General features: G+C 46.7%; 1 protein-coding gene across 4 annotated transcripts in view; it reads left to right on the top strand.

Annotated features, from left to right (window-relative positions):
* Positions 1 to 10627: 10627 nt before the first annotated feature.
* SLC5A5 (solute carrier family 5 member 5) overlaps positions 10628 to 13047 on the top strand; it is a 39987-nt gene continuing 37567 nt past the window's right edge. For all 4 annotated transcript variants that reach the window (XM_083720414.1, XM_083720411.1, XM_083720413.1 and 1 more), the window contains exon 1: positions 10628 to 11171. The gene's annotated coding sequence lies outside the window, so the exon portion shown is untranslated. The remainder of the gene's footprint in view (positions 11172 to 13047) is intronic.

The raw sequence follows: 13047 nt of genomic DNA, 5'->3' as shown, positions 1-13047 counted from the left end.
CAGCCTCCTCATCCATAATCAGATGGTGGGTGAGGGAGATTTTATTCTGGGCAGACCTGGCATTCAACAGCAGCAGTCGCAGACCCGAGGGCTGGCTGATATGGCAACCTCAATTCCCCAAGTTGGAGGAGGGGCTGCACATGGCAGTCACTAGCTGCCAGAGCATGCCCCTCTCCCAGGCTGCCCCCCATGCCATGCCTCCCCCTGCTCTCCCCCACTCCTCTCCGCCCAGGCACATCCCGCCAAGAGCCCTTACAGCCCAGTTCAAAACCGCTGAAAGACTGAAAAAAAAGAATTTAAAAGGATATAAAAACAATTTAAAACAAGGAGTCCTCTCTGGTGAGCCGTGGCAGCAGTCCTGATGAAGCCTGTCAGGCCCTGCCTTGGGCCAGGTAGACGGAGGCAGGAGCAGGGCCCTCAGGCTCTCAGCAGGATAAAGATCTCTTTATTTATTTATAACCTGAGAAATGAATGATGGAAATGGAAGATGAACTCGCCGAACGCCAGCAGCGGGTTGTGGGGGCAAGAGATGCCTTCTGACTTTTGCACCTCGCAACAGAGAGATAGACTGCACTTCAGCCTGGAGGTTCTGTACTAAAAGAGCATACAGAATCGTAGAACTGTAGAGTTAGAAGGGGCCATGAGGGTCATCTAGTCCAACCCCCTGCAAGGCTGGAATATTTTGCCCAATGTGGGGCTTTAACCAGCAAAACTGAAGTTAAAGGGTCTCATGCAGACCCGCCAAGGGCCCTGCTTTTCCAGGGACAGTCCCAGAATTACAGAAGACATCCCAGTTCCTGATTTGATCCTGGAATGTCCCGCTTTCCTTTTTCCCTCCCCATCTTGGAGAATAATTAAAAGTGGTATGTGCAGGGGCTAAAGCAGAGTCCTGTTTATACGGAAAATAAAATTCCTGCACCAAATGAAGGAAATGGTGAAGTTTCCTATAATTTTGAAGGGAAAGGTTACCCATCCACTTCAAAGTCTTTCATTGCAAGTCATTCTGTAGCCTGCCATTTCTTAGGAGGCACAGAGGTTTATTCCTTTATTGTAAATGGAGCCACACTCTGCCTACTCAGAAGTAAGTTCCACTGTAGTCAATGGAGCTTATCACCAAGTAATTGGGTATAAAGATTGTGCAGCTTTACACTGCAACCTGAATCTGATTTCCATAACCTTTCCCAATCTACCATCTGTATTTTATGTCCAAAGTCCTTTGCCCATTATATCATTACCGACTTAACCTGTTCACCCTTTGTATGCCACTCACTTGGAATCTAATAAATCTAATAAATAAAAACTAAAGCGCTGCTTAGAAGACAGTCTCCTGACAGCTGGGAGTCTCTCCCTGCATTTTGGAATGAAACACACATCAGAGCTGGCGGAAAGGGCATCTAGCTGTTAATTAAAAGCTTGGTGATTCAAGCCCACCTCAGGGATGGCTGTGGGCAGGATTCCTGCATTGCAGGGGTTGGACTAGATGACCCTCAGGGTCCCTTCCAGATCCACCATTCTATGATTCTATGAATAATTTCCTTTCTCCAGGTTCTGGCAACCCCTGCTATGCCACTGCCCAGACGCCATACTCTCCTTGTGGGAGCAGAAGCTCATTTGCCTTCCAGATGAACATATGCAGCAAAGCCGGAAAACAGACACTGAATTTCTCACTGGGGTTTTTTGGGGGTGCGGTATTTTCTTCTGGAGAGTTGCCCGCTTGCTGTCAGCGTATCGGTTGCTGTGGCCTCAGGATGAAGCAGGATGAGGCTCTTGCCAGCGGCTCCACATGTGCAAGAACCCCTTTGCCCTGACCCAGTTACCCATTTTGCCTGCAGGTTTCGCCCTGGGGTGGCGTTTGGGCGTTGACTGCGAAAGCCAACATCTCCAGACAAAAGTCCCTGTTTGCTTTTGCATCCTTAGCTTTGTGGAAACAAAGAGAGAGAGTGTGAAAAAGGATAAGAAGGAGGCCTTTACTTGGAGAGACTTCAAGGTGAGGTGAGAGTTGTCTCCACCTCCTGAGATGCCAATCTGAAGACTGAAGAAGGAAGGAACATGCGGAAAACTGTCCTGGGGACTCCCCTGGAAAAATCCTATGGGGAAGAGCGCTTAGTCCCACACTGAAAACATATGGAAAGAGATACGTGGGCGAGAAATCATTTTGGGGTTTTCTTTTGCTTTTTTGGATTTTGATTTTTTGTAAAACTTTCCCCAAACGAACTCCATTAAGCTGGAACAATCTGGCATTTGGTTTCCACCCAGTCAGATAGGCGGGTGAAAATAAAATTACTATTATTCATATTATTATTTCTGGGTGGCTGATGAATAATGGAAGTGGGTCACACAAGAATGAGTTTGCCCAGATTAGCACAAATGTTTTCAGTCAACGGGTGATTTTCGGAGTCAGTTTGGAAGGGAGGAGTGAACGTAGGCTTAAAAAGTTTGATGAAGTGCAAAACTTGGTGGTTTCAATATCCTCAGTTAAATGAAATTGATAAAAGGGATTTAAAGAATGGATTTGCTAAGCAAAGTTCCAGCTTTGAGACAGGTTTAGGTGAAAAGGATGAGAAATGAATTTCTGAAATGTAAAAGTTGCTGCTAGCATGGGAAACGAAGGATGAAAATTTTAAAATAACAATGGTTAAGCTAGCTAAGTATATAATATAGATATGGCTGCCTAGGAAAAGCTTGGGAAAATAGGAAGGAAATTTATAGCGTGTTATGGCTTAAAAAAAACAATTACAAGATGCTTTATAGATGGTAAAGGTAAAGGTAAAGGGACCCCTGACCATTAGGTCTAGTTGTGGCCGACTCTGGGGTTGCGGCACTCATCTCGCTTTATTGGCCGAGGGAGCCGGAGTACAGCTTCCGGGTCATGTGGCCAGCATGACTAAGCCACTTCTGGCAAACCAGAGCACGGAAACGCCGTTTACCTTCCTGCTGGAGCAGTACCTATTTATCTACTTGCACTTTGACGTGCTTTCGAACTGCTAGGTTGGCAGGAGCTGGGACCGAGCAATGGGAGCTCACCCCGTCACGGGGATTCGAACCGCCGACCTTCTGATCGGCAAGTCCTAGGCTCTGTGGTTTAACCCACAGCACCATCCGTGTCCCTTTATAGATGGTATTTACCCCCAAAGAAGGTGGCTCAAATTTACAAAAATGTATCAAATAAGTATTGAAAATGTAAAGCCAGTGAGGGGTCATTTTATCACATGTGGTGGATCTTACATTAAGCCAAAGGCATTTGGGGACTTGATGCTTAATAAAATTAAGAAAAGAATAATGTGACTTTCCCCAAGAGGACAGAATCCTTCCTGATGGATGTGATCTTGGGGGGCACCCTTGAGCTCCTTAGAAAAGGAAAGGTGCGCTATAAAGGCAAATGCAATAAAAATAGACATATGAATGCAATAAATAAATATAAATCAATGAGGCTTTCCGGTCATGTCACGAACTCAATGGTGGCAGCTCCTCGCTGCCCTCCGTTCAGGCACCACCAAACCCCACCAAATTTCTTGCTCTGGGAGCAAATCCTGCTCCAAATCCATCATAAGCAAACATTACAATTGCTCTGTCCAGTTCAGAGGGATTTTGTTCGTGTTTGAGAGACAGAGAGAAAAGTATAGAAGTGTTTTCTGTTTTAACTGCATTTCTGCAAATTTCAGGGCTTCCGAACTTCAGGGCTGCAAATTTCAGGAGCTTGATTCAGGCCCCAAGTGGTCCTTCTGCCTGATGCAGCAATCAAGGACCCCCCTCGCTTTTCCCCCCTGCAGAATGATGTGGCAACAACACTGGACACCTCTGGAGATGAAAAAGGCAACCTAATCTTTGTTCTGGGAGATTTGGCTCCATGTCAGGCTAATGACAGCATCCTTTGTTTTGCTTTCTTCTGCGTTTTTGCATAAGAGATGCAATCCATCATCTTTGGGGAGATTGCCCTGGAGACAGGAAAGAAATTTAAATACTGTATGCAGCACAAAAACCAGGCTTTTTCAATCACCTGGGAAATGGTGGAAGGGAGGGGAGCAGAAAAGAAGCCTTCTGCAGGCTTACTCAGGAGTAAGTCCTAATGAACTCAGAGGTGCTTTCCTCCATGGAGGCATGCATTGCACAGAGCCTCTGTTTTGTTTTATTTTTAGTGGCAAAGAGACTAACTAGTCATAGAATCATAGAATTGTAGGTGACACCCCTTCATATATTTGAAGATGGCTATCATATCTCCTCTCAGTTTCCTCTTTTCCAGGCTAAAGGTAAAGGTAAAGGGACCCCTGACCATTAGGTCCAGTCGTGGCCGACTCTGGGGTTGCAGCGCTCATCTCGCTTTATTGGCCGAGGGAGCCGGCGTACAGCTTCCGGGTCATGTGGCCAGCAGGACTAAGCCGCTTCTGGCGAACCAGAGCAGCGCACGGAAACGCCGTTTACCTTCCCACCGGAGCGGTACCTATTTATCTACTTGCACTTTGAGGTGCTTTCGAACTGCTAGGTTGGCAGGAGCAGGGACCGAGCAACGGGAGCTCACCGCGTCCTGGGGATTCGAACCGCCGTCCTTCCGATCGGCAAGCCCAAGAGGCTCAGTGGTTTAACCCACAGCGCCACCCGCGTCCCTTCTTTTCCAGGCTAAACAGATCCAATTCCTTCAACTGTTCCTCATCAGGCCTGGCTTCTAGGCCCTTGATCATCTTGGTCTCCCTCCTCTGCCCACCTTCCAGCTTGTCAAGATCCTTCTTAAAACATGGTGCCCAGAATTTGAAACAGGATATTCCAGGTGTGGTCTGACCAAGGCAGAATAGAGCGGCACTATGACTTCCCTTGATGTGGACACTAGGCTTCTGTTGATGCAGCCTAGAATAGTGTTAGCTTCTTTTGCTGTTGACTCATGTTCCGCTTGTGGTCCACCAAGACCCCTCGATCCTTTTCACGTGTACTGCTAGTAAGCCATTGGCCTGATCCAGCAGACTCTGCTTATTATATCGGTGATGGATCTATAGCTATATAAAGATGGCTTCCACCAATTGAGGGGCTACCCCAGAGGAAACCCTGCTCCCCCCGTGACCATGGCTGTTGCATTCAGACGGTCCTACTTGCCTGCTTCCTAGAAGAGGCATGTGGCTGAGGTGGGGATGCTGGATTCGGTGGGACCCATTTGGCCTGATCCGGGTGCTGCAGGCTCTCTCCTGAAAGTCCTACAAATTGCTGTGCATGTGCCAAGGTGGAAGGAGAGAGGCCCGAGTTGCTCCATGGGAGACAAGGAGCGGCCGGTGTTGTGCATCTCCCCACCCTTCCTCCTTCTTCCAGTTTCCTGCTTTCCTGCTAGGAGGGCCTCGATTGGGAAATCACCATCCATTCCTTGGAAGAATTTGCGATTACATATTAGGCCCCTGGGATTAGCTGGATCTGTTTTCTCCTTGCAATAACCATGTGAAAAAGGACAGAGAGAGAGAAAGGAGAGAGAGGTAGGGACATGCCCAGAGCCACCCTCTCAATATCCTGGCACAGGCAGCGATTTATCTCGAGAGAAGGCACCTGGATTTTACTCACCCAAAGGAGATTAACCCAGCAACCTATGAAACAGCTCATTGTTTGGTGTGTCGCTGGACTCTGCTTTCCCTTGTCAGCTGCTTCCATTGTTTTCATTTCATTCTTAAATGTTGCAACGTGCCCTGGGAACTTGGGCATGCAATGAATACAAATAATACTGCTAATAATAATTTGTGCTCTGTATTTATCATTCTTGATATATCTTTATTTATACTCTGCCTTTTTCTGAGGGTCTCCTGGTGGTTCCCTCCATGCGAGAAGACAGGTTTCAAGGAATCAGGGCCTTCTCGGTGGTGGCACCCTCCCAGCAGAAGTCAAGGAAATAAATAACTACACAACTTTTAGAAGTCATTGAAGGCAGATATGTATAAGGAAGTTTTCAATGTTTAGTATTTTATTTAATTTTTATAATTTTTCTATTAAGTTTTCAAAGATTTAACATATATCAACAGATAATAAATTAATCTCTTTCCGACTTCCACCCCATTTTCCACAGTGATTTAATTTCTTCCCCTCTACTGCACACTTCCCTCTTGATACTGTAATCTCTAATTTCTTCTGTTGCTATCATTTCTAATCCTGCCTGCGAGTTAATCAAACTGCAATATTTCCTTAAACAGTCCAAAAAGGGCTTCTATCCTTCCACAAAGCAATAATTATTTGGTTCTCCTGTTTTGGCTGTTAACTTTGCCAGTTCAGCATAGGCAACCACCACTGCCACCAACCAATCAATCTTTATTGCGGTCAAAGACCTGACAGTCAACAACAACAACCACCATTTTATTATCAGTACCCTGCCTATCTGACGGTTGTTCAAGCCACTCTAGGCAGCTTCCAACCTATATCAAAACATAATGAAACAACCTTACTTATCCTCCATTCTTCTTTGGTTGGAACTTCTTCTTCCTTCCACTTTTGTGCCTAGACAATTTAATCATCTTTTTTGGAATTTCTGCCCCTTTAATCCCTAATTTTATGGATTATTATGTTTTTCTATGTGCTGGAACCCCACCCCCCCCAGAATGGCTGGGGCAACCCAGTCAGATGGATGGATATAAGAAATAAGTTCTTATTCTTATTATTTTGCACCAGCTACAACTTCTGGACCAATCTCAAGGGCAGCCACACAGAGAGCACATTGCAGTAGTCCAATAATAGAGGTTACCACCACCAGCCAGTGTGCTTTAAATGAAGATTGATGGGCACGGCAAACTTTAAATGACATGAAGAAACATCCCTAAGTGATCTGATGTGCTGCGATGAAACATTTTAAGTCTCATGTTATGTACTAAGCTTGGATCCTAGAACAATAGGCAGGTAGGAGCCTAGAATGCAAGAACGTGATTGGCCTGCAGGAGCAGCCAAATCTGGACTGCAGGAGGGAAGCAGAATCAGTCAACCAGATGGGACCCATTGTGTAAATAATGTATATAAAGTCAGAAGTTTTTTGGGGGAAGGATGGATTCCTTCACTGTTTTATGAGCTGCAATAAAGAACACAAAATATATTTCACTGGTGACGAAGGTGGGATCCCACCACTGGCCGCACTGCTGCATCGCACCGCACATCCAGGCTACAGCCCCAGGACCCAAGAATCCGGAATGGCAACAGACAACAGCTTCATGCCGTTCAGCCTAGCATCAGGAGACTGAGAAGGATACGCCACCCGCTTCCAGTTCCTCCTGGAGGCAAAGGACGTCACCGACACAGCCAAGAAGAAGGCAACATTCTTCAGCATCTGCGGAGAGGAAACGTTCGAGATCACCCAGGCCCTCCTCGCACCTGAAAATATAGATAGATAGATAGATAGATAGATAGATAGATAGATAGATAGATTCTTTATTGTCATTACACAAGTGCAACATTGCACAAGTGCAACGAAATTGGATGCCATCCCTTAAAAACAACAAAAGCAACACAACAACAACAACCAAACAAACCACATTCCAGCCACACCCACACCCACACCCATCAAACTCCCAGGTCACACTATCGAGTTACTGCATTTAAGAAGGCCACAGCTCTTGGATAGAAACTATTTTTCAGTCTATTTGTCCTTGACTTGATGTTTCTGTATCTCCTGCCAGAAGGCAGTAGTACAAACAGACTGTGTCCCGGGTGAGATGCATCCTGCAGGATATTGTTTGCTTTCCTAAGACAACGGGAACCGTACAGTTCTTCCAAAGATGGGAGGGGATGACCAATAATCCTTTGGGCTGTGGTTATGACCTTCTGGAGCACCTTCCTCTTCCTAGCTGTACAGCTGGAGAACCAGGAACAAATACAGTATGTGAGAATGCTCTCTATGGAGCCTCGGTAGAAGGACACCAGCAGTCTCTCACTCAGATTGTTCTTCTTTATCACGACCATTCGCTACAACACGATAATGGAATGGCTGAAGGGGCCCTTCTCACAGCAAGCCTTGGTGGTAGCGTGTCACAACGCCTTCTACGCAAAGCAGCAGGCCCCTGGAGAAACCATAACCTCGCTCTGCCAGGCTGCCAGGCTCTGCAACTTCACAGAGCTGGAGAACATGCTCCGCAACTGGCTCATGGGTGGCCTGAGGGATGAGAAGTTGCAGTGGCGCCACCACACCAAGAAGGACCTGACATTCCTGGTCGCCCTAGAGGAGGCCCTGGCAAACGAACCCGCTGAGAGGTCTGCGCAAGGATTATAGCCGAACTCATCGTCCCAACCGAGGACCCACCACGAAGACCTCACCGACGACTCGTAATCCGACAGGGAGGACGTGCACCGAGTGCAGTGGCTTCCACAAGCCGCACGCCCACCACAACTGCCTCGGCCAGAAGAGGGGAACTGCACCACCTGTGGGGAGAACCACGGGCAGAGGACGCCTCACATCTGATAGCCGACCTAAGAGTCCCAGGCCCCGCGGTCTGACACACCAAAGCAACTCGACAGAGATCACGGACTGTCAGATATAGCAGTTGCCCATTCCAACGTGGAAAAAAATTACACTGAGGTACAGATATAGGAGGAACGCGGGTGGCAATATGGGTTAAACCACAGAGCCTAGGGCTTGCCAATCAGAAGGTCGGCGGTTTGAATCCCTGTGATGGGATGAGCTCCTGCTGCTCAGTCCCTGCTCCTGCCAACCTAGCAGTTCGAAAGCACGTCAAAGTGCAAGTAGATAAATAGGTACCACTCCGGCGGGAAGGTAAACGGCATTTCTGTGTGCTGCTCTGGTTCGCCAGAAGAGACCCGGAAGCTGTACACCGGCTCCCTCGGCCAGTAAAGCAAGATGAGCGCCGCAACCCCAGAGTCGTCTGCAACTGGACCTAATGGTCTGGGGTCCCTTTACCTTTACCTTTACAGATATAGGGGGCCCTGTGCTGCATGGAGCTCGAAACAGGCTCAACCCTGCCCATAATCTCAGCATGGACATTAAAGAAGTTGTGTCCAAATGGTGGCCCCAAGCTCAGGCTGGCCCCATTCACCCTCCAGGACTTCCAAAATTGTGAGGTCCCCGTGATGGGGGTGGGAACCTTCAATGTACAAGATTGAGGGTGGAAGTGTCGGTTACACTTGATTGTGGTCAAGGAGTCCTAGGCCAGCTTAGCCATCACTGGGATGAACCACACCAGCTCCTATGTGGATGCAAAGCATTTCCAGAGTTTTTTTGACGGAGCATTGGGATGATATACTGGCCCCCTGTTGGCCTACAACTAGATCCTGCCGAATCAAGGCCTGCTGAGTCCCATTTGCCCTGAAACCCCGCACAGACGAGGAATTAGACCAGCTTGTGGAACAAGGAGTGCTTGAGCCGGTGCCCAACGCCCCCTGGGAAACCCCGATCACCATGCCCATCAAGCCCACAAACAAGGCCCTTACGGCTCATGCATACCCAGTGCCAGTGGTCAGCCATGTCCTTGCCACCCTGGCAGGGTCTAAGATTTTTGGCAACCTAGACTTGGCCCAGGCCTACCAGCAGTTGCCAGTTGACGAGGCCAACCACCGCTGAGACTCGTACTTCAAATGGCTGTCACTCAGTCTGTCAAACGGGACCCATTGTGTTAATAATGTATATAAAACCAGAAGTTTTTTTGGCGTGGGGGGGTGGGGGGTGATTCCTTCACTGTTTTACAAGCTGCAATAAAGAGCATGAAATCACTACACGACTCCGAGTATATTTCATCCCCTCAAGCCACGTGCCGCTCAGTTGCCGTATCTGGGCTTGGCTTGGAGAAATCAGGGTGCAAATAAAGGAACAAGCCCATGTGCAATTTGGCCCTGGATAAGATTAAAAGGGGGGTTGGCTCAAAGGGTGAGCGGGACTAAAATCTGTGGCTGGCAGGGAGTTCCGTTCACAAGGAGGAAAAGGGTGCAAGAGGTGAGAGTCTCTACCTTCTGAACATTTAAATTTGGATGGCAAGCCACCCTGGGACAGAAATGATGACGGGCTAGTTCATACCCTGGGACGCGGGTGGCGCTGTGGTCTAAACCACAGAGCCTAGGACTTGCCTATCAGAAGGTCGGCAGTTCGAATCCCCACGACGGGGTGAGCTCCCGTTGCTTGGTCCCTGCTCCTGCCAACCTAGCAGTTCGATGGAGGTGACAAATTTAATTATTGCAGTCCCCTGTGACTCTCAGGTCCTCTCCAAATTCTCTCCAAATTCTCAGTTGCTGCTTCTAGCTCTCCTTGGTGAGGCTCCATTATAGAAACAATGTCAGAGAAGCGGACACGGAGCAATGGATCCAAACTACAAGAAAGAAGATTCCACCTAAACATTAGGAAGAACTTCCTGACCGTAAGAGCTGTTGGACAGTGGAATTTGCTGCCAAGGATCATGGTGGAGTCTCCTTCTTTGGAGGTCTTGAAGCAGAGGCTTGACAACCACATGTCAGGAGTGCTCTGATGGTGTTTCCTGCTTGGCAGGGGGTTGGACTCGATGGCCCTGGTGGTCTCTTCCAACTCTAGGATTCTATGGTTCATGTGACCAAGACACCTGAGAGCCGAAGCCGCAAGGCAGGCTGGGAAGTGCTGGGCCTGCCCAGTCAAGTCATTGAGGCCTGACTGCCAACGGGGGAGTCACTCTGAGTCATGTGACTTGGCAGCCAGTTTCACTTTTGCTTCTCTGTAAGATGTCAGTCAGAGTCAGTCGCCTCAGTTCTGAGCAGCAGGGAATCTCAGGCAGACTGTTTGGAAGCAAGTTGTTTAGGAAGAAGTGGATTTTAACGCAGTAAAGCTCTTCTTCTCTAAAACTCTGCATTCTTAATTTATGCTGCGCGTCAAACAAAGGGGTTCGTTTTTGCAGCCCAGCTCCCCAAGGGACTCCCTTAAGTCCATGATGGGTCAGAGAAGAATGGATGGAGGCCGGAACCAGCAGAAGGAAAGCAAAGAAGACCTTTATTTTCCTGTTGCAACTGAGTCTCCTGCTCTTTTGCAAGGAAGTGACGACCCCCAACAAAGCTGCGCAGGAACTTTTAAAGACTTTTGCATTTGCCTCGCCCCTTAGCCAAAGACCACCCAAAAGCCTCACACAGAAATCTGCATCTGCAACAGAAATTTGAGCGTACGGCTTGCCTCCTGTCTGTCAAGATACCTGACGATGGCCGCTCATTCCATTACCTGGCCAGTCTTTTGAGATGGCAGATACCTTAGTTCTGGAATTCAGGTAACAGACCTCCTCTATTCATACACAAAATGTGTCCTTAAGACAAGATTTGAAGGATTTGTCTAATGGGAAAGGTTTCTAATGAAGGAGGACAGGTTAGGATACCCTAAAAACCTGTGTAGTCACCCCCCCCAACCAGGCCTCAAGCCTCAAAACCTTTTTTATAATCTCTCTTCCCACCAAAAGGCTACACTACAACATATTTCCTTCTGCAGAGGAAATATTTGGAGTTATTAGTACAGCAAACCCTCCAGTGCTCCTGTTTTCCAGGGACAGACCTAGAAGCCATTTTGGTTTCTGATTCGATTCCAGAATGTCCTGTTTTTCCTTAGGATATTCCTATTTTCATTGGAAAAATGTGGGAGGGTCTGGAGTTATCAAGCACCGAGACATCTAAAGGTAACGCTGTATAGAGAGGTTTTTTGGGGGGGAAAAACACATTTCATGTTTCATTATTATTACTAAGTTTTACATTGCAAATTTAAATTCAAACATTAAACATTAACATCATCATTTAGGATTCCCTGAATCCTTTGACTCCCCTTCGCCCTTCCATGGTTACCATTATCAATATTTTTCAACAACTTCACTTATTTTCTCTATTTAAAAAATAATAATACAGTAATCCATTCTTTCCCTTAGTTTTTTAACACAAGTGTTACTCAAATCCTGCCAAAGTTTTTAGTTGTTTACAGTGTTTCTTGATACATTATAATTTTTTCCCATTCCTTCTTAAAGTTCTTCTCTTCCTGGTTTCTGATTCTCCCGGTCATTCTCGCCATTTCGGCATAATCTGTAAACACCATCTCCAACTCTTCGAAAGATTCTATCAACAGTGTCTCTGAAAAATTGTACACATCACTTGGGAAGACAGGCGAACTAATACCAGTGTACTGGAAGAAGCAAAGATCACCAGTGTTGAAGCAATGATTCTTCAACATCAACTTTGTCTCCCTGGTCATGTTGTGCGGATGCCTGATGATCGTCTTCCAAAACAACTACTCTATTCCGAACTTAAAAATGGAAAGTGCAATGCTGGTGGCCAACAAAAGAGGTTTAAAGACTCTTTCATGGCAAACCTAAAAAAAAGTAGTATCAACACCAACAATTGGGAAACACTGGCCTGTGAGTGCTCCAATTGGAGAATAGGCTTTCCCAAAGGTGTCATGGGCTTTGAAGACACTCGAACTCAGGACGAAAGGGAGAAACAGGCTAAGAGGAAGGCACGCTTGGCAAACTCTCACCGGGATCAACTCCTGCCTGGAAACCAATGTCCCCACTGTGGAAGGATGTGTGGATCCAGAATTGGCCTCCACAGTAACTTACGGACTCACTTTTAAAACCATGTTTATGGAAGACAATCTTACTTGGCTATGAGTGATCACCAAAGAAAGAAAGACACAAATAGTCGTTTCTGCTCCTTTGGTATCTCTGGTTTTTTTACAAACATCATTTAAAACATTTCTTCAACTCAATATATTCATTTCCCAGAAGGCTTTTGTTATCTTGTACATCCACCACCTATGGTAGAATGTGCCTTCCTTCTCCTTACATTTCCAACATACATTTGAAGCAATTCTATACATCTTTGCTAATTTTATAGGTGTTAAGTACCACTGGTACATTATTTTCATATAATTCTCCTTCAACCCACATTCTCCTTCACTATGTTTTTTATATATGTTGGAAGTTGCCCAGAGTGGCTGAGGAACCCAGTCAGATGGGTGGGGTGTAAATAGTAAAATTATCATTATGGAATGGGACGTCCCTATTTTCAACAGAGAAATGTTGGTGGGTCTGGGAGTTGCCAGTACAGCTTCTGCATGCTAAAATAAAGTGTGATTTCCTCAGAGAATATTTCATAAATTCTGAAAGG

This window comes from Podarcis gaigeae (assembly GCF_964106915.1).
Source record: "Podarcis gaigeae genome assembly, chromosome: 18".
Classification (NCBI taxonomy): Eukaryota; Metazoa; Chordata; class Lepidosauria; order Squamata; family Lacertidae; genus Podarcis; species Podarcis gaigeae.
Note: the sequence above shows the minus strand (reverse complement) of the source record. Positions and strands in the feature narration are given on the sequence as shown.